This window comes from Cherax quadricarinatus, chromosome 49 (genome assembly GCF_038502225.1).
Source record: "Cherax quadricarinatus isolate ZL_2023a chromosome 49, ASM3850222v1, whole genome shotgun sequence".
In the NCBI taxonomy this organism is placed as follows: domain Eukaryota; kingdom Metazoa; phylum Arthropoda; class Malacostraca; order Decapoda; family Parastacidae; genus Cherax; species Cherax quadricarinatus.
Window position 1 is genome coordinate 3637326 of NC_091340.1, and position 20401 is coordinate 3657726.

The window sequence follows — 20401 nt, forward strand, 5'->3', positions numbered from 1 at the left end:
TGAGATAATACTCGCGTCTTCCAGATAACCCAGGGAGAGCTGAGATAATACTCGCGTCTTCCAGATAACCCAATGAGAGCTGAGATAATACTCGCGTCTTCCAGATAACCCAGGGAGAGCTGAGATAATACTCGCGTCTTCCAGATAACCCAGGGAGAGCTGAGATAATACTCGCGTCTTCCAGATAACCCAGGGAGAGCTGAGATAATACTCGCGTCTTCCAGATAACCCAATGAGAGCTGAGATAATACTCGCGTCTTCCAGATAACCCAAGGGAGAGCTGAGATAATACTCGCGTCTTCCAGATAACCCAGGGAGAGCTGAGATAATACTCGCGTCTTCCAGATAACCCAGGGAGAGCTGAGATAATACTCGCGTCTTCCAGATAACCCAGGGAGAGTTGAGATAATACTCGCGTCTTCCAGATAACCCAAGGAGAGCTGAGATAATACTCGCGTCTTCCAGATAACCCAGGGAGAGCTGAGATAATACTCGCGTCTTCCAGATAACCCAGGGAGAGCTGAGATAATACTAGCGTCTTCCAGGTAACCCCAAGGGAGAGCTGAGATAATACTCGCGTCTTCCAGGTAACCCCAAGGGAGAGCTGAGATAATACTCGCGTCTTCCAGGTAACCCCAAGGGAGAGCTGAGATAATACTCGCGTCTTCCAGATAACCCAGGGAGAGCTGAGATAATACACGCGTCTTCCAGATAACCCCAAGGGAGAGCTGAGATAATACTCGCGTCTTCCAGATAACCCCAAGGGAGAGCTGAGATAATACTCGCGTCTTCCAGATAACCCAGGGAGAGCTGAGATAATACACGCGTCTTCCAGATAACCCCAAGGGAGAGCTGAGATAATACTCGCGTCTTCCAGATAACCCCAAGGGAGAGCTGAGATAATACTCGCGTCTTCCAGATAACCCAGGGAGAGCTGAGATAATACTCGCGTCTTCCAGATAACCCAGGGAGAGCTGAGATAATACTCGCGTCTTCCAGATAACCCAGGGAGAGCTGAGATAATACTCGCGTCTTCCAGATAACCCAAAGAGAGCTGAGATAATACTCGCGTCTTCCAGATAACCCAGGGAGAGCTGAGATAATACTCGCGTCTTCCAGATAACCCAAGGAGAGCTGAGATAATACTCGCGTCTTCCAGATAACCCAGGGAGAGCTGAGGTAATACTCGCGTCCTTCAAGAAGAGGTGAGTAAAAGTGAAACGCACAGTGGCTTTCTTGCTCTTGCTTCAGTCTGTATTACACTGCAGCTTGCAGTTAGCTTTTTAAAGCTTGGCACTCCTAATCTTCAGTGTTTTCTAGAGTAATTTACGATGTAATTAAAGCAAGTTTAACCTGGTGTGTCAGGGGCTTCGACCCCTGCACCCGAGGAAAGCCATGACCCTGCCACCCCTGCCACCTTCAACCCTGCCACCTTCACCCTGCCTCACTCGCCAGCCAGGCCAGAAGACCTAAGAAACCTTCGTAAAAGTTTGGTATAATCAATCTAATGGCATCGCCCGCTAGTACCTTGTACGTTTTAAAAGCCTTGTTAAGGAAAACTTTGTTGATCTAGAGATAAGTAATTTCGAGAGAGAGAGAGAGAGAGAGAGAGATATATATATATAGAGAGATGTAATGTGTATTCACCTATTTGTACTCTGCAGGAGTCGTGTCTTAGCTCCTGGCCACACCTCTCGGGCTACAGGGCTCACTCCTGACTGCCTGAGCCTTATCATACCTACTCTTAAAACCATGTATGGATCCTCTCAAGGTTGTTCCACATCCTCTACGTAATAAAGCTAAAGGAATATTTCCTAACATCCCTGTAACACATCTATATGTCTCACTTCCAGTTGTTACATCGTGTACCTGAGATCCGCCTCTCAAACAGCCTCGTCCTGTCCGCTCTGCCCTCACCCTCCTCAGATCAAACCTCAGAATTTTGTATATGATGATTCACGTCACCCCTGGTCCTTCTGTTTTCCAATGTCGCCGGGTTTAGCTCTTCAAGCTTTTCCTCACATCTCAGACATCTTCAGATTAGTGACTAGTCTTCCTGATAACTCATCTTTCAGCTCTTTATGTGTTTGATAAGATGCCAGGACCATACTGGTGATGCCTGGTTCATACTGGTGATGCCAGGACCATACTGGTGATGCCTGGTTCATACTGGTGATGCCAGGACCATACTGGTGATGTCAGGACCATACTGGTGATGCCTGGTTCATACTGGTGATGCCAGGACCATACTGGTGATGTCAGGACCATACTGGTGATGCCAGGACCATACTGGTGATGCCTGGTTCATACTGGTGATGCCTGGTTCATACTGGTGATGTCAGGACCATACTGGTGATGCCAGGACCATACTGGTGATGCCAGGACCATACTGGTGATGTCAGGACCATACTGGTGATGCCAGGACCATACTGGTGATGCCAGGACCATACTGGTGATGTCAGGACCATACTGGTGATGCCTGGTTCATACTGGTGATGTCAGGACCATACTGGTGATGCCAGGACCATACTGGTGATGCCAGGACCATACTGGTGATGCCTGGTTCATACTGGTGATGCCTGGTTCATACTGGTGATGTCAGGACCATACTGGTGATGCCAGGACCATACTGGTGATGCCAGGACCATACTGGTGATGCCAGGACCATACTGGTGATGCCAGGACCATACTGGTGATGTCAGGACCATACTGGTGATGCCAGGACCATACTGGTGATGCCAGGACCATACTGGTGATGTCAGGACCATACTGGTGATGTCAGGACCATACTGGTGATGTCAGGACCATACTGGTGATGTCAGGGCCATACTGGTGATGTCAGGACTATACTGGTGATGCCAGGACCATACTGGTGATGCCAGGACCATACTGGTGATGTCAGGACCATACTGGTGATGTCAGGACCATACTGGTGATGCCAGGACCATACTGGTGATGCCAGGACCATACTGGTGATGCCAGGACCATACTGGTGATGCCAGGACCATACTGGTGATGTCAGGACCATACTGGTGATGCCAGGACCATACTGGTGATGTCAGGACCATACTGGTGATGCCAGTACCATACTGGTGATGCCAGGACCATACTGGTGATGTCAGGACCATACTGGTGATGCCAGGACCATACTGGTGATGTCAGGACCATACTGGTGATGTCAGGACCATACTGGTGATGCCAGGACCATACTGGTGATGCCTGGTTCATACTGGTGATGTCAGGACCATACTGGTGATGCCAGGACCATACTGGTGATGCCAGGACCATACTGGTGATGCCAGGACCATACTGGTGATGCCAGGACCATACTGGTGATGTCAGGACCATACTGGTGATGCCAGGACCATACTGGTGATGTCAGGACCATACTGGTGATGCCAGGACCATACTGGTGATGCCAGGACCATACTGGTGATGTCAGGACCATACTGGTGATGCCAGGACCATACTGGTGATGTCAGGACCATACTGGTGATGCCAGGACCATACTGGTGATGTCAGGACCATACTGGTGATGTCAGGACCATACTGGTGATGTCAGGACCATACTGGTGATGCCAGGACCATACTGGTGATGCCAGGACCATACTGGTGATGTCAGGACCATACTGGTGATGTCAGGACCATACTGGTGATGTCAGGACCATACTGGTGATGTCAGGGCCATACTGGTGATGTCAGGACTATACTGGTGATGCCAGGACCATACTGGTGATGCCAGGACCATACTGGTGATGTCAGGACCATACTGGTGATGTCAGGACCGTACTGGTGATGCCAGGACCATACTGGTGATGCCAGGACCATACTGGTGATGTCAGGACCATACTGGTGATGTCAGGACCATACTGGTGATGTCAGGACCATACTGGTGATGCCAGGACCATACTGGTGATGTCAGGACCATACTGGTGATGTCAGGATCATACTGGTGATGCCAGGACCATACTGGTGATGCCAGGACCATACTGGTGATGTCAGGACCATACTGGTGATGCCAGGACCATACTGGTGATGCCAGGACCATACTGGTGATGTCAGGACCATACTGGTGATGCCTGGTTCATACTGGTGATGTCAGGACCATACTGGTGATGCCAGGCCCATACTGGTGATGCCAGGACCATACTGGTGATGCCTGGTTCATACTGGTGATGCCTGGTTCATACTGGTGATGTCAGGACCATACTGGTGATGCCAGGACCATACTGGTGATGCCAGGACCATACTGGTGATGCCAGGACCATACTGGTGATGCCAGGACCATACTGGTGATGTCAGGACCATACTGGTGATGCCAGGACCATACTGGTGATGTCAGGACCATACTGGTGATGCCAGAACCATACTGGTGATGCCAGGACCATACTGGTGATGTCAGGACCATACTGGTGATGCCAGGACCATACTGTTGATATCAGGACCATACTGGTGATGTCAGGACCATACTGGTGATGCCAGGACCATACTGGTGATGCCTGGTTCATACTGGTGATGTCAGGACCATACTGGTGATGCCAGGACCATACTGGTGATGCCAGGACCATACTGGTGATGCCAGGACCATACTGGTGATGCCAGGACCATACTGGTGATGTCAGGACCATACTGGTGATGCCAGAACCATACTGGTGATGTCAGGACCATACTGGTGATGCCAGGACCATACTGGTGATGCCAGGACCATACTGGTGATGTCAGGACCATACTGGTGATGCCAGGACCATACTGGTGATGTCAGGACCATACTGGTGATGCCAGGACCATACTGGTGATGTCAGGACCATACTGGTGAAGTCAGGACCATACTGGTGATGTCAGGACCATACTGGTGATGCCAAAACCATACTGGTGATGTCAGGACCATACTGGTGATGCCAGGACCATACTGGTGATGTCAGGACCATACTGGTGATGTCAGGACCATACTGGTGATGCCAGGACCATACTGGTGATGCCAGGACAATACTGGTGATGTCAGGACCATACTGGTGATGCCAGGACCATACTGGTGAAGCCAGGACCATACTGGTGATGCCTGGTTCATACTGGTGATGCCTGGTTCATACTGGTGATGCCTGGTTCATACTGGTGATGCCTGGTTCATACTGGTGATGCCTGGTTCATACTGGTTGATGCCTGGTTCATACTGGTGATGCCTGGTTCGTACTGGTGATGCCTGGTTCATACTGGTGATGCCTGGTTCATACTGGTGATGCCTGGTTCATACTGGTGATGCCAGGACCATACTGGTGATGCCTGGTTCATACTGGTAATGCCTGGTTCATACTGGTGATGCCTGGCCCATACTGGTGATGCCAGGACCATACTGGTGATGCCTGGTTCATACTGGTGATGCCTGGTTCATACTGGTGATGCTTGGCCCATACTGGTGATCCCAGGACCATACTGGTGATGCCTGGCCCATATTGGTGATGCCTGGTCCATACTGGTGATGCTTGGCCCATACTGGTGATGCCTGGCCCATATTGGTGATGCCTGGTCCATACTGGTGATGCCTGGCCCATACTGGTGATGCCTGGCCCATAGTGGTGATGCCTGGTCCATACTGGTGATGCCTGGTCCATACTGGTGATGCCTGGTCCATACTGGTGATGCTTGGCCCATATTGGTGATGCCTGGCCCATATTGGTGATGCCTGGTCCATACTGGTGATGCCTGGCCCATATTGGTGATGCTTGGTCCATACTGGTGATGCCTGGCCCATACTGGTGATGCCTGGCCCATATTGGTGATGCTTGGCCCATACTGGTGATGCTTGGTCCATACTGGTGATATCATGTGGGAGTTCGATACGTGGATTAGGGTAGAAATACTCACGTAGGCTGTTATTACGTATAATCGTAGATATGTGGAGAGAACCCGCAGCTGTTACCTGTCTCCTTGGTTACTCTCGTAAAACTGACTAGCCGGCTGGCCAGTACCCCGTAGTGGGTCTTTTGAAAATAGTGTCAGCTCAGCACAGACCGTCACTCAAGACGGTTGGTCGTTGAGTCAACGGACAGGTTACTGGTAACTGGTTACTGGTAACTGGTTACTACTACTGAGAGCTCGGCGACGCTAACGTATGTCGTCCCGACATACAACTAATACAAACTAGAGATGGCAGGTATACGGCTTGGGCTGATTCTATACAATGTCAAAGTACACAACATGAAACATTATAGATACATAAGTAGAACATTGGAATGAAAGCTTACGTAACTGAAACTGTAATGTAATACAAGGTATACTATAGTACAACTTAAAACTCAACAAATGAACAACGAACTCAACATTGAGATTACAAGTGATAAAAACAAAAATTTTGATCGATCGATCTGTATTCATGTGATCTACGGATTCTGAGGGAGGAATATATACAAAGAAAGAGTGTTTAACAGAAAGGCAGATTCGGTGCACGCAAATCTAGACTGTTAACTCTCAGAATGCGGAGAGAACACGAACACAAAAAAAAAATTCTTGAATACTGATAAGTTGATACTGTAATTATTCATCTATACAGGTTATTTACATTTAACCCCAACTCTGCTAGGGTAAGATTGGCATATGCAGAATGGGTGTCATCTCTGGGAGGATCAAACTCTGTAGCATTGGCTAACTCATGCTGTATTTGAGGCAAATCTGAATTGGAAGTTACAAATGATACTTGAGGATTTCTCAATACCTGTCGTGTACGTAGGGAATAACGACATTCAGGTTGATCATCTGACTGAGTATCAGAGGAAGAGAGTACAGGATCAGGAGGATTGTCAGAGTCTGTCACATTAGTCTGGGTTGGAACATCATTATCATCACATACTAACTTCATATGATCCAAATGCGATTCTTTATACTGACCAGTACTAATCTCTCTAACCTTATACTTATTACCAGTGATATGTTCAACTACGCGATAAGGACCAACAAACTTTTGATCAAGCTTTGGCATTGCAGACGTTTTGTTAAAGTTAGTCAGCATAACTCTCGAACCTACTTTGATTTTGGATGGCTTTACTCGAGTATTTGCGACTCTTGTAAATTCAGCTGTTGATTTATGAAGTGTTTCACGGATTCTTCTAAAAACACTTTGAGCTAAGCTGGTACGAGTTGCTACGAAATCATCAGGGTTGTAATTTGGTTTCGGATTAGAATATAACAACTCATAAGGCAAACGTTTATCTACACCATACAATGCATAATGTGGAGTGTCACCTATAGAAACATTATAAGCAGAATTTATAGCACACTGCACATCAGGTATAACTTCATCCCAAGTTTCACTATTGGGATTGATAGTGGCTCTCAAGACATCAAGTACTTTCTTATTGGTTCGTTCCGCTAACCCATTGCTGGCAGGATGATGAGGAACAATGGTAGATTTAGTGATCTTGTACAAGGTACACAAATTTTCAAGAATTTCATTACAGAATTCACCTCCATTATCTGTTACTAGGGACTTAGGGGTGGTATGCCTGCAGATAATGCGTTCTTTAAACGCTTTAGCTACTGTCTCAGCAGTCTTATCTGCAATAGGAACTAACTCGCAATATCTGGTGATATGGTCTACCATAACACACAGATGTTTGTTACCTTGGAGGGAACATTGGAAATTAGTTAACAAATCTAGCGCAACTCTTTCCCAAGGTTCGCTAGTAGTTGGATACACTTGGATTGGATTAGGACCATTAGCATTGCCTTTATGTTGCATGCAGACACTACATTTCTTAACATACTCAGAAATATCAGTTGCCATACGAGGCCAAAAGTATTTCAATCTGGCTTGTTTTACTGAACGATCCATACCAGGGTGTGCAACACCTGGTACATCGTGAACTAGCTGTAAGGCTACATTCACTAGTGACTGTGGAATTACTAACTGGTATACTCTTCTGCTAGGAGTACCCAACTCGGCTGTTCGATACAGTAATTCTTGGTTCATGAGAAAGTCACTGATGGGAGCTGGTGGCTTCACAGTCAGAATAAGATCTTCCTGGAGCAGGAATCGAATCACACCAGACCACATGGGATCTGTTCGTTGAGCATTCTTTACATCTTCAGCACTAAATGGAGGGTCTGCAGTTACTATACTAACATGTCGCGATAAGGCATCTGCGACTACATTTGACTTGCCAGGTAAATGCTCAAAGGTGGGATTGAACTCTTGGATAGTCAAGGTCCATCTAGCTAACCTTCCAGTAGGTTGTTTGTTCTGGAATAAGGGTATCAGTGGAGCATGATCTGTCAAGACATGAACAGAGTACTGATAAATAATGTCTCGGAAGTGCTTTAAAGACCATACTATTGCTAAAGCTTCTTGCTCAGTTACTGTATAATTACGTTCAGCCTTCGTAAGGACTCGGCTAGCAAATGCAACTGCGTTGTACTTGCCATCGGTCTTCTGAGCTAGTACGGCACCTATGCCAATTGAACTAGCATCAGTTGTCAGATAGAAAGGCTTAGAAAAATCTGGAAATTTCAAAATTGGAGCAGAAGTTAGCTTTTCTTTTAGATTTTGGAATGCTCTTTCTTGACGGAAGGTCCAAACAAAAGGAGCATCTTTCTTAAGCAACTCAGTTAGAGGAGCAGCTATGGAAGAAAAATTGGCAATGAAAGATCTATAAAAACCTGCTAAGCCCACAAAGGATCTTACGGCATCAGCAGTTTTGGGAGTTGGAAAATTTAGTACTGCAGTTACTTTACTTTGGTCAGTCGTAACCCCTCTAGGAGTGACTACGTGACCAAGAAACTTAATTTCTGATCTGAAAAATTGACATTTTGACAGTTTGATCTTTAAATTGGCTTCTTCAAGCTTACCAAGTACTACATCAAGTCTTTTCAAGTGTGTATCCACGTCTTTAGACATGACGATTACGTCATCTAAGTACACCATAAGTGCATTACCTATGAGACCTCTAAAGATATTAGTCATGAGCCTTGAGAACGTGATAGGGGAAGATCGTAATCCAAATGCCATACGGAGGAAGTGATAATGACCTGTAGGAGTGGAGAATGCAGTTAGTTCTTGGCTGTCCTCGTGAAGAGGGACTTGCCAAAACCCTTGTAACAAATCTAGGGTTGAAAAGACTTTGTTATCTCCGATATTACGTAAAAGATCACCCAGTACAGGGAGTGGAAAGCGATCTGGAATGGTTTTTGCGTTTAACTTCCTAAAGTCAATTACTGGACGCCAAGTACCATCCTTCTTAGGTACTAGTATCAAGGGTGCATTCCAAGGTGAATTGCTAGGTGCAATAACTCCATCATCAAGCATTTGATTGATCAATTCTTCTGCGACAGCAACTTGTGAATGAGGCATTCTGTACGCAGGTATGTAGATAGGTCTAGTACCAGGTTCAAGTGGAATACGATGGGACAATAAGTTCGTTATACCCATCTTCTCACCTGGTAAAGCAATGGCTTTACGACGTTTGTTCAACAGAGTCAACAAACGCTTGACTTCATCTGGGAAGTCAGTGGGAGCTAAGTCTTTCTCCTCAACTGGTGGAACAGATTGATCCAGTGAGGTGGATGAGGTCTCCCCGGCAGAAATAGCACCGACCCACTGGTCAGGTGACAACTCATCCTCTACCTGAACAGGGTAAGGATAGTGAACAAGGTCAACAAGATTGGTATTTGCTCTAAGGCGAACACTGTGACCCAAAGTGTTGGCCAGGTAGAAATGGATCTTACTATCTCTTACAACATGTAAGGATGGTTCAACAAATAGACCTTTTACTTTGCAGGAATCACTGTCAACTAGGACGTTATCACCATCTGGAACACTAGGAACAACTACAGACACTCTAGTGAGAGCAGTAGCTGCAACAGAAACGTCTTTCTGCAGACGGCATGTGACATCAACAAGAGATGGCATTACTAGTTGCAAGTAATTGTTTTCCGACAAGGCGTCCCCTGTGGAGAAACTACTACTCGAACTAGCAGGCATTGCAGGGATAGGTTGAGCACTCAAGGCAATCTGAGCCAGTAACCTGTCCGTTGACTCAACGACCAACCGTCTTGAGTCACGGTCTGTGCTGAGCTGACACTATTTTCAAAAGACCCACTACGGGGTACTGGCCAGCCGGCTAGTCAGTTTCACGAGTGTAACCAAGGAGACAGGTAACGGCTGCGGGTTCTCTCCACATATCTACGATTATACGTAATAACAGCCTACGTGAGTATTTCTACCCTAATCCACGTATCGAACTCCCACATGATAGTGATGCCTGGTCCATACTGGTGATGCCTGGTCCATACTGGTGATGCCTGGCCCAAACTGGTGGTGCCTGGCCCATACTGGTGATGCTTGGCTCATACTGGTGATGCCTGGCCCATACTGGTGATGCTTGGCCCATACTGGTGATGCCTGGCCCATACTGGTGATGCCTGTCCCATAATGGTGATGCCTTGTCCATATTTGTGACGCCTGGCCCATACTGGTGATGCCTGGCCTATACTGGTGATGCCTGGCCCATACTGGTGATGCTTGGCCCATACTGGTGATGCCTGGCTCATACTGGTGATGCTTGGTCCATACTGGTGATGCCTGGCCCATACTGGTGACGCCTGGCCCACACTGGTGATGCCTGGTCCATACTGGTGATGCCTGGTCCATACTGGTAATGCCTGGCCCATACTGGTGATGCCTGGTCCATACTGGTGATGTCTGGTCCATACTGGTGATGCCTGGTCCATACTGGTGATGTCTGGTCCATACTGGTGATGCCTGGTCCATACTGGTGATGTCTGGTCCATACTGGTGATGCTTGGTCCATACTGGTAATGCCTGGCCCATACTGGTGATGCCTGGTCCATACTGGTGATGTCTGGTCCATACTGGTAATGTCTGGTCCATACTGGTCCATACATATTTGGCTGAAGTTATAGTGTCTCTAATGTACTTGTAGTGATAAACTTGAAGCAATGTTGACACCTTGACCTTCCTCCTGGCATGTTGTCTGCACCGTCTTCCTCTGTGTAATTATTTTGCAGTGGTTAACACTGGCCGTCTCTGTATTTATTTCAAGTGATTTTGGAGTCATTCACTGTCATCTCCGGTTGTTGTCATCCTCGTGGAAATCACATCAACAAATTGTGATTCATATGAATCAATGTTCTCTGGTAAGCCTTTTCGTATATCAGAAACAGCAGGGGCCCCAAGGACTGATCCTTGGGGGACCTCACTCGCCACCCATGCCCACTCCAGTACCTTATATATATATATATATATATATATATATATATATATATATATATATATATATATATATATATATATATATATATATATATATATATATATATATATATATATATATATATTTATTATCACACTGGCCGATTCCCACCAAGGCAGGGTGGCCCGAAAAAGAAAAACTTTCACCATCATTCACTCCATCACTGTCTTGCCAGAAGGGTGCTTTACACTACAGTTTTTAAACTGCAACATTAACACCCCTCCTTCAGAGTGCAGGCACTGTACTTCCCATCTCCAGGACTCAAGTCCGGCCTGCCGGTTTCCCTGAACCACTTCATAAATGTTACTTTTCTCACACTCCAACAGCACGTCAAGTATTAAAAACCATTTGTCTCCATTCACTCCTATCAAACACGCTCACGCATGCCTGCTGGAAGTCCAAGCCCCTCGCACACAAAACCTCCTTTACCCCCTCTCTCCAACCTTTCCTAGGCCGACCCCTACCCCGCCTTCCTTCCACTACAGACTGATACACTCTTGAAGTCATTCTGTTTCGCTCCATTCTCTCTACATTTCCGAACCACCTCAACAACCCTTCCTCAGCCCTCTGGACAACAGTTTTGGTAATCCCGCACCTCCTCCTAACTTCCAAACTACGAATTCTCTGCATTATATTCACACCACACATTGCCCTCAGACATGACATCTCCACTGCCTCCAGCCTTCTCCTCGCTGCAACATTCATCACCCATGCTTCACACCCATATAAGAGCGTTGGTAAAACTATACTCTCATACATTCCCCTCTTTGCCTCCAAGGACAAAGTTCTTTGTCTCCACAGACTCCTAAGTGCACCACTCACTCTTTTCCCCTCATCAATTCTATGATTCACCTCATCTTTCATAGACCCATCCGCTGACACGTCCACTCCCAAATATCTGAATACGTTCACCTCCTCCATACTCTCTCCCTCCAATCTGATATTCAATCTTTCATCACCTAATATTTTTGTTATCCTCATAACCTTACTCTTTCCTGTATTCACCTTTAATTTTCTTCTTTTGCACACCCTACCAAATTCATCCACCAATCTCTGCAACTTCTCTTCAGAATCTCCCAAGAGCACAGTGTCATCAGCATATGTATATATATATATATATATATATATATATATATATATATATATATATATATATATATATATATATATATATATATATATATATATATATATATATATATATATATATATATATATATATATATATATATATACATATGTGTGTGTGTGTGTGTGTGTGTGTGTGTGTGTGTGTGTGTGTAAGAATCACTTAAAATTCATAACTACAATTATGTTTAAACCGCAGCAATAAAAATAGAAAAAGCTGAACATTTTCGTGTGTACATAAATACGTCTTCAGACGTAACAAGAATGAGAAAAATATGCTAATGTATAGGAACACGATGAGGAAGATGAGGAAGGGGAGGAGGGTGAGGAAGATGAGGAAGGTAATGATGGTGAGTAAATGAAGAATGTAAGGTGAGGAAAATGAGGTGCTTGCATAAAGACACTTGTTATTCTCCTCTGAGGAATTATTAACTGGTAAGTTGACTCTCATGTTCAGTCTCCATAAATGGAAGAATTATACGACATGATGACTGATGGCCTGGACCATGGTGGGTCAGTCAACCCTGTCTAGCAGTGGACCAGACCATGGTGGGTCAGTCAACCCTGTCTAGCAGTGGACCAGACCATGGTGGGTCAGTCAACCCTGTCTAGCAGTGGACCAGACCATGGTGGGTCAGTCAACCCTGTCTAGCAGTGGACCAGACCATGGTGGGTCAGTCAACCCCGTCTAGCAGTGGACCAGACCATGGTGGGTCAGTCAACCCTGTCTAGCAGTGGACCAGACCATGGTGGGTCAGTCAACCCCGTCTAGCAGTGGACCAGACCATGGTGGGTCAGTCAACCCCGTCTAGCAGTGGACCAGACCATGGTGGGTCAGTCAACCCCATCTAGTAGTGGACCAGACCATGGTGGGTCAGTCAACCCCATCTAGTAGTGGACCAGACCATGGTGGGTCAGTCAACCCCATCTAGTAGTGGACCAGACCATGGTGGGTCAGTCAACCCCATCTAGTAGTGGACCAGACCATGGTGGGTCAGTCAACCCCGTCTAGCAGTGGACCAGACCAGCAAGGAACACTCGACCCAGTACTATGCTGCGTCACTGAAGAGTGACAGGTTTCACCAAGACAGTGATGGTTCACTGAAGAGTGACAGGTTTCACCAAGACAGTGATGGTTCACTGAAGAGTGACAGGTTTCACCAAGACAGTGATGGTTCACTGAAGAGTGACAGGTTTCACCAAGACAGTGATGGTTCACTGAAGAGTGACAGGTTTCACCAAGACAGTGATGGTTCACTGAAGAGTGACAGGTTTCACCAAGACAGTGATGGTAAACACTACATAAAGACAGAAACAATTTACGCTGAAGAGAATAGTTAACAAACTTGTGAAAATAGTAACTTAATAAAACAGTCAGTGAATTATAGATAACCAACTAGAGAAAATACATTTGATTTTCAATAGATAGTAATAAACTTACCAAAGTTTTTTAAAGTTCATGTAGGTTAATGATATTTCTGTCATATATTTTTTGGAAAAGTACAAAATAAGTTTTTATATGATAAACCTTTCTATTTTGGTCATGAAAAAAATTGAGGGGGGGGAGTAAATTATTCAGCTTATAAGTTGCAGATTATTATTATTATAATCAAGGGGGAAGCGCTAAACCCGGAGGATTATACAGCGCCTGGGGGGTGGATGTGGAAGGCATTCAGGCTTAATTCGGGGAACTGGAGCACAGATCCAATTCCCTAAATCAAGAGCCCCTCACCAACATCAAGGAACCTTCCTTGAGGGGTATAAGTTGCAGAACATTGTTAAGAAAGCAACTATTGCAAATAATTACTCGCGAAATCGTAATGATACGATTGCAGACAACCCATCCCAGGGGTGAGGGTTGTGGCTGGTCCTGTGGCTAACGCGTCGGTCTGGAGTTTTGTGACTCTCTGCTCGCGGGTTCTAACCCCACCCACCCATGGTATGGTTTGATTGCAAATAATGCTTAATAAGAGAGGATAACACTTCGATATTATAATGAACAATGCTATAACAAGGAGGTAATTCTTTAACATTAATCCAGTCAACACGAGGATGTATGTTGCCAGGATGATGAAGGTGTTATAGACTCCTGAGTAACACTGATGTATTGTGTTGCAGTTTCCCCTCAAGAGCAGAGAAATTCTCTCTCATGTCACACAGGAATCATCATTCTCGTAATGAACTGAGCAAACACCGCTAATGATATTCTCAGAGAGTTTTTTATCACTTTCCTTTTTGCACTGAGTTACTGATTATCAAAACAACTTAAGTCAACAATATTTGAGAGACTTGTGAGAGACGTATTATTGCTGAGGAATATAAACACATTTTCACTATATTTTTTTTATTTAATTTCTATACAATATTTCTTACGTTCCAAGACGACGGTTCAAGCCGCGTCCATTCTTCTGTTTATTCATATATACATATGTGTATTTATATATTTATATATTCGTATATACATATATATAATGAACTCGATTCAAGTCGTAATGAATGACTCTAAATGAGTAAACAAAAACGTGGACGAAGTACTCGAACCTTGGTCCCGAGATTGACAGTTGCAGCACTTTACCGCTGGGCTACGGAACTTCTAAGAGGAAAGTTCCACAGAAGACACTACTGTGTCTTGTCTGTGTCTGAGGACACTCTGACACAGTCCTCTTTTCTCACAGCCACAGCAGCTTTTCCAGTCAATCTAATTTGTGTGTGTGTGTTAGTTAGTTACCATTTGGTCTTAGGCACATGTCGATTAGACACTAGGCCTGTTGTATGTGCATATGTGTGTGTGTGTGTGTGTGTGTGTGTGTGTGTGTGTGTGTGTGTGTGTACTCACCTATTTGTGGTTGCAGGGGTCGAGTCTTAGCTCCTGGCCCCGCCTCTGGTTGCTACTGGGTCCTCTCTCTCCCTGCTCCATGAGCTTTATCAAACCTCGTCTTAAAACTATGTATGGTTCCATCCTCCACTACGTCACTTTCTAGGCTATTCCACTGCCTGACAATTCAATGACTGAAGAAATACTTCCTAACATCCCTCTGACTCATCTGAGTCTTCAACTTCCAATTGTGACCTCTTGTTTCTGTGTCCCCTCCCTGGAACATCATGTCTTTGTCCACTTTGTCCATTCCACGCAGTATTTTATATGTCGTTATCATGTCTCCCCTGACCCTCCTGTCCTCCAGTGTCGTCACGCCGATTTCCCTTAACTTTTCTTCATAGGACATTCCCCTTAGTTCTGGAACTAACCTTGTCGCAAACCTTTGCGCGCGCGCGCGTGTATGTGTGTGTGTGTGTGTGTGTGTGTGTGTGTGTGTGTGTGTGTACTCACCTATTTGTGGTAGATTCACAGCTCCTGGCCCCGCCTCTTCGCTGGTCGCTACTAGGTCCATTCCCAGCTCTTCTTAAAGCTATGTATGGATCCTGCCTCCACTACATCATTGTCTAGATTGTTCCACTTTCTAACAACTCTATGGTTGAAGAAATATTTTTAACATCCCTGGGACTCATCTGAGTTTTCAACTTTCAGTTGCGACCCCTTGTTGCTGTGTCCCCTTGTTGCTGTGTCCCCTTGTTGCTGTGTCCCCTTGTTGCTGTGTCCCCTTGTTGCTGTGCCCCCTTGTTGCTGTGTCCCCTTGTTGCTGTGTCCCCTTGTTGCTGTGTCCCCTTATTGCTGTGTCCCCTTGTTGCTGTGTCCCCTTGTTGCTGTGTCCCCTTGTTGCTGTGTCCCCTTGTTGCTGTGTCCCCTTGTTGCTGTGTCCCCTTGTTGCTGTGTCCCCTTGTTGCTGTGTCCCCTTGTTGCTGTGTCCCCTTGTTGCTGTGTCCCCTTATTGCTGTGTCCCCTTGTTGCTGTGTCCCCTTGTTGCTGTGTCCCCTTGTTGCTGTGTCCCCTTGTTGCTGTGTCCCCTTGTTGCTGTGTCCCCTTGTTTCTGTGTCCCCTTGTTGCTGTGTCCCCTTGTTGCTGTGTCCCATCTCTGAAACATTCTGTCCCTATCCACTTTGTCAATTTCTCTTAGTATTTTGTATCTAGTTATCATGTCCCCACTATCTCTCCTGTACTCCACTCTCGTCAGGTTGATTTCTTTAACTTCTCCTCTTAGAATATACCCCTTAACTCCGGGACTAGTCTTGTTGCAAACCTTTGCACTTTCTCTAATCCCTAAACACCCTTCACTATAAAGTACCCTGAATGTGCCTCTTAATATAATTATTGTAAGAAAATCATCCCACATCCACCAGGAATGCTGATAATTTCACACAGAACAACATAATCGATTAAAGATATGAGGACTTCATTTGATCAAACCCATTTTAGGGCAACATCGACCAAACTAAATGTTTACTATGTGTGTCAAGTGGTTTAAACCCTCGCCATTACCAAAACAAACCCTCCAGGAGGAGAGACTATTTTTACCACTGAGAATGAAGCTGAGACCCAGGTTGAGGGAGATGCTTTATTCGGATTATTAACGTTGAAGGTTAGTAACGTTGGGTAACCCAAGACAGTCAGTCAGCGAAGATGATTTTCATTGGATTCCTTAGGTCTTCTGCAGCATGATGCGACCCACAGTAGTCGGGTAACACCCAAGTACCTACTCACTGCTGGGTGAGCAGGGGCAATAGGTGTAGAGGGGCATACCCAATGTCTCAACCCGCCGCAGGATCGAACTAGGGACCATCAGTTGTGAGAAGCAGGTGCGACCACTGCAACAAATGGCAGAACAAGTTATTGATGCAATAACGTTTTTCTGAACAAAGATTTATTAACGACATGACCTGATACAGTTATACACAGAAATGTTGCCTCACGGGAAAAAAAGAGTGATCTGCAACCTGACTACTGTCTTCAATAATATGGCCAGTACCACGTTAACCTCCTACCTGGTGTATACCTGGAGAGGGTTTCGGGGGTCAACGCCCCCGCGGCCCGGTCTGAGACCAGGCCTCACGGTGGATCAGGGTCTGATCAACCAGGCTGTTACTGCTGGCCGCACGCAAACTAACGTATGAACCGCAGCCCGGCTGATCAGGTACTGATTAAAGGTGCCTGTCCAGCGCCTTCTTGAAGACAGCCAGGGGTCTATTGGTAATCCCCTTTATGTATACTGGGAGATCCAAACTCAGCCACAAACAGAAACAATCTTTGGACTCAGTCACTGCGTTTCTCACTAAACACATGAAACGTTCCATGAATTAAAATGTTTCGTCATTACCTTTATTTAATTTATAATATATGTAATATATATACATATATATATATATATATATATATATATATATATATATATATATATATATATATATATATATATATATATATATGATGCATGCAGGGGATGAGATGAAAAGCTGTAAGCCTTCTCCCTGAAAGCTGGCTGCCTTGGATCAAAGTCTAGCGCAAGCTGGACTCCAAGGTATTGGTCCAGTGTGGGTAGATTGGTAATGCACTGCGTACCTTGTTCCAAGATTCGTAGGTTCGAGTCTCCTTCAGCCAGAGATCAGTGTTTGTGTATATTTCGCCTGCTCTTGCGAATTCCTTGCATATATATATATATATATATGTGTGTGTGTGTGTGTGTGTGTGTGTGTATGATGGGGCGCTGATCCACCATCAGGTCAGGTCATGGACTGGACCACGGGGACATTGACCTCCCCGAAGCATCGTCCATGTGTACACGTGTGCGACCTTGTTTTCTAGATTAACCCCAAAAACTATTATAAAGTAAGTTGTCATTTACGGCATGTGTCAGTTATAAGTGTTGTTTCCCGGCATGCAACAGCCAGACCAGCCTCCTCATGATGGACTTCTTCCTTATCAGCTTCTCTCCCACTTCTCTCTCTCTCTCCTGACGACATAAATGGCTCTCAGCAAACCTCTTGAATGAGTCTCGCCAGTATAATAAGCACCTTCAGTGCCTGGTCTAACCCAGCACACACTACACAGTATGGCAAATCACACAATGACTTGATGTCACAGTTACCTCTGAGATCATTAATTATTTAATTTGAGATCAAACATGCAAGTAGGTGTTGTTTAGAATGTATTAAACAGCATTACAGTAATTCCCTTTACAGCTCTTTGTTAATACGTACATTAATAATTATGCTAACACCGTGGAATTTGCGGACATAACAGTTGTTGTGCCGCTTATTTTGGGTATACTGCAACGCTTCTTACCCATAACGCGGCCCACACCAGTTGGCTAACACCCGGGTACCTACTTACTTCCAGGTGAACAGGGGGGAAACAGGCATAATGAAAGATGCCCAGGTTTCCACCCGCCTCAGACTGGAACCTTATTCCTTATTTGAGCTGCGATTACTAAAATATTGCATCACATTTAAATTTTTGACAAATCCAACTTTCATCAAGGACTTAACAGTGACAGATTATCAGATGGTGTGGGGACTGCTGGGGGCAGAGAGCCGGGCACTCGTCCACTCGACCCACTTAACCATCCAGGCGAGCAGTTAAGTAAACATTAGCGCCGTCACTGAGGACCTAGTAGAGACAACAATTCCCTTAGGTAATACTTCGTTTTAAATGATATAAGTCATATTATTATAATCATGGGGGAACGCTAAACCCGTAGGATTATACAGCGTATGTGGGGGGGGGAGGCATTCAGGCTCAATTCAGGGAACTGGAGCGCAGATCCAATTCCCTAGATCAAGAGCCCCTCACCAGCATCAAGGAACCTCCCTTGAGGGGGTATAAGTCATAGAATTCATTTTAATGCTATTTTAGTGTCAAGACAACCGTGGCTCTGTTGGTAGCGCACTTACCTCACACATTGATTGTCCCTTATTCGATCCCCAGTACAGGTGGAAACACTGGGCGTGTTTTCTTATAAAACGTGTTGATCAGCAAGCAGGTACATGCTGGATGTTAGCCGACTGGTGTGGATCGCATCCTGGGGGACAAGATTAACCTAAGTTGACAGAAATGCTCTGCATAAGCAGAGGCTAAGTTTGTATAAGTTGTATCGTGTACTTGTAGAAATAAAGATTATTATTATTATTATTATTATTATTATTATTATTATTATTATTATTATTATTATTTTTATTATTATCAAAACATCCATGAACAGACTTCAGCCATAAGCGGCTCATAGTTCGGTGGTAATGTTCAATCCATAACACAAAGAACAGTGTTCACCAAGCAGGAAAAGTGTAATTTTGGAGTTAGTTGACTATTATGGGTCTCCTATTAGAGAAGGACCTAAAGACCCTAAATTAAAAGAAGTTACAGTGCTCCATGGGTTATCCCTGGTTAATAATGTGAACAATCTTCACGTGAGGTGAACATTTAGCCCCGTGTGTCCCCAGATCGTAAGAAATTATTTCCACGTGACCTGAGTGACAGAGGTAATTACTGCCCACCATCCTGCCTCTGCTTTCTTTTTAATCTCAGGTCATCGGAGTCACACAGGTATTTCTTTTTTGTTCGGAAACCCAACTCGACCAGCTCTTTCCTCGTGATGAAAAAGGTAAAAAAAATAATATTCACCTAAGTAATGTTTGAAAGAGAGCAGTCATCAACAGTCATCATCAGTCATCAACAGTCAGTCATCAGCAGTCAGTCATCAGCAGTCATCAGCAGTCAGTCATCAGCAGTCAGTCATCAGCAGTCATCAGCAGTTTCAGTCCGGCTGTACTTTCTCTGTCATCAATCATTGTTCGTCTGACTGCCTTTACAAGATGTACTTAAAAAAAATAGAGAAATCATATTACTGCACAGCTCACAGATGGCTCTAACTGCACTCTGAATTCAACGAAGGTTGCTTAATGTAAGTACACACTTAGAAAACATGTTAATAACGAAGTTAATGTTTGATTTCAATTTTAAAATTAGGTATGGGACATCAGAAGCAGACAACCATGAGCAGATGATGCTTGGTGTCAACAGGTAAAGGAAGGAGGAGCAGGGGACGAGAGAAGAACAAGATAGCAAGGAACCAGAGAGGAACAACGAAGTAAGGGACCAGAGAGGAACAACGAAGTAAAAGACC

General features: G+C 45.0%; 1 long non-coding RNA gene across 1 annotated transcript in view; it reads right to left on the reverse strand.

The window, feature by feature from the left end:
- Positions 1-16234: 16234 nt before the first annotated feature.
- Positions 16235-20401, reverse strand: part of LOC128696971 (uncharacterized) — a 99566-nt gene continuing 95399 nt past the window's right edge. The window contains exon 3 of the long non-coding RNA XR_008408225.2: positions 16235-17090. This is a non-coding gene — a long non-coding RNA (uncharacterized lncRNA). The remainder of the gene's footprint in view (positions 17091-20401) is intronic.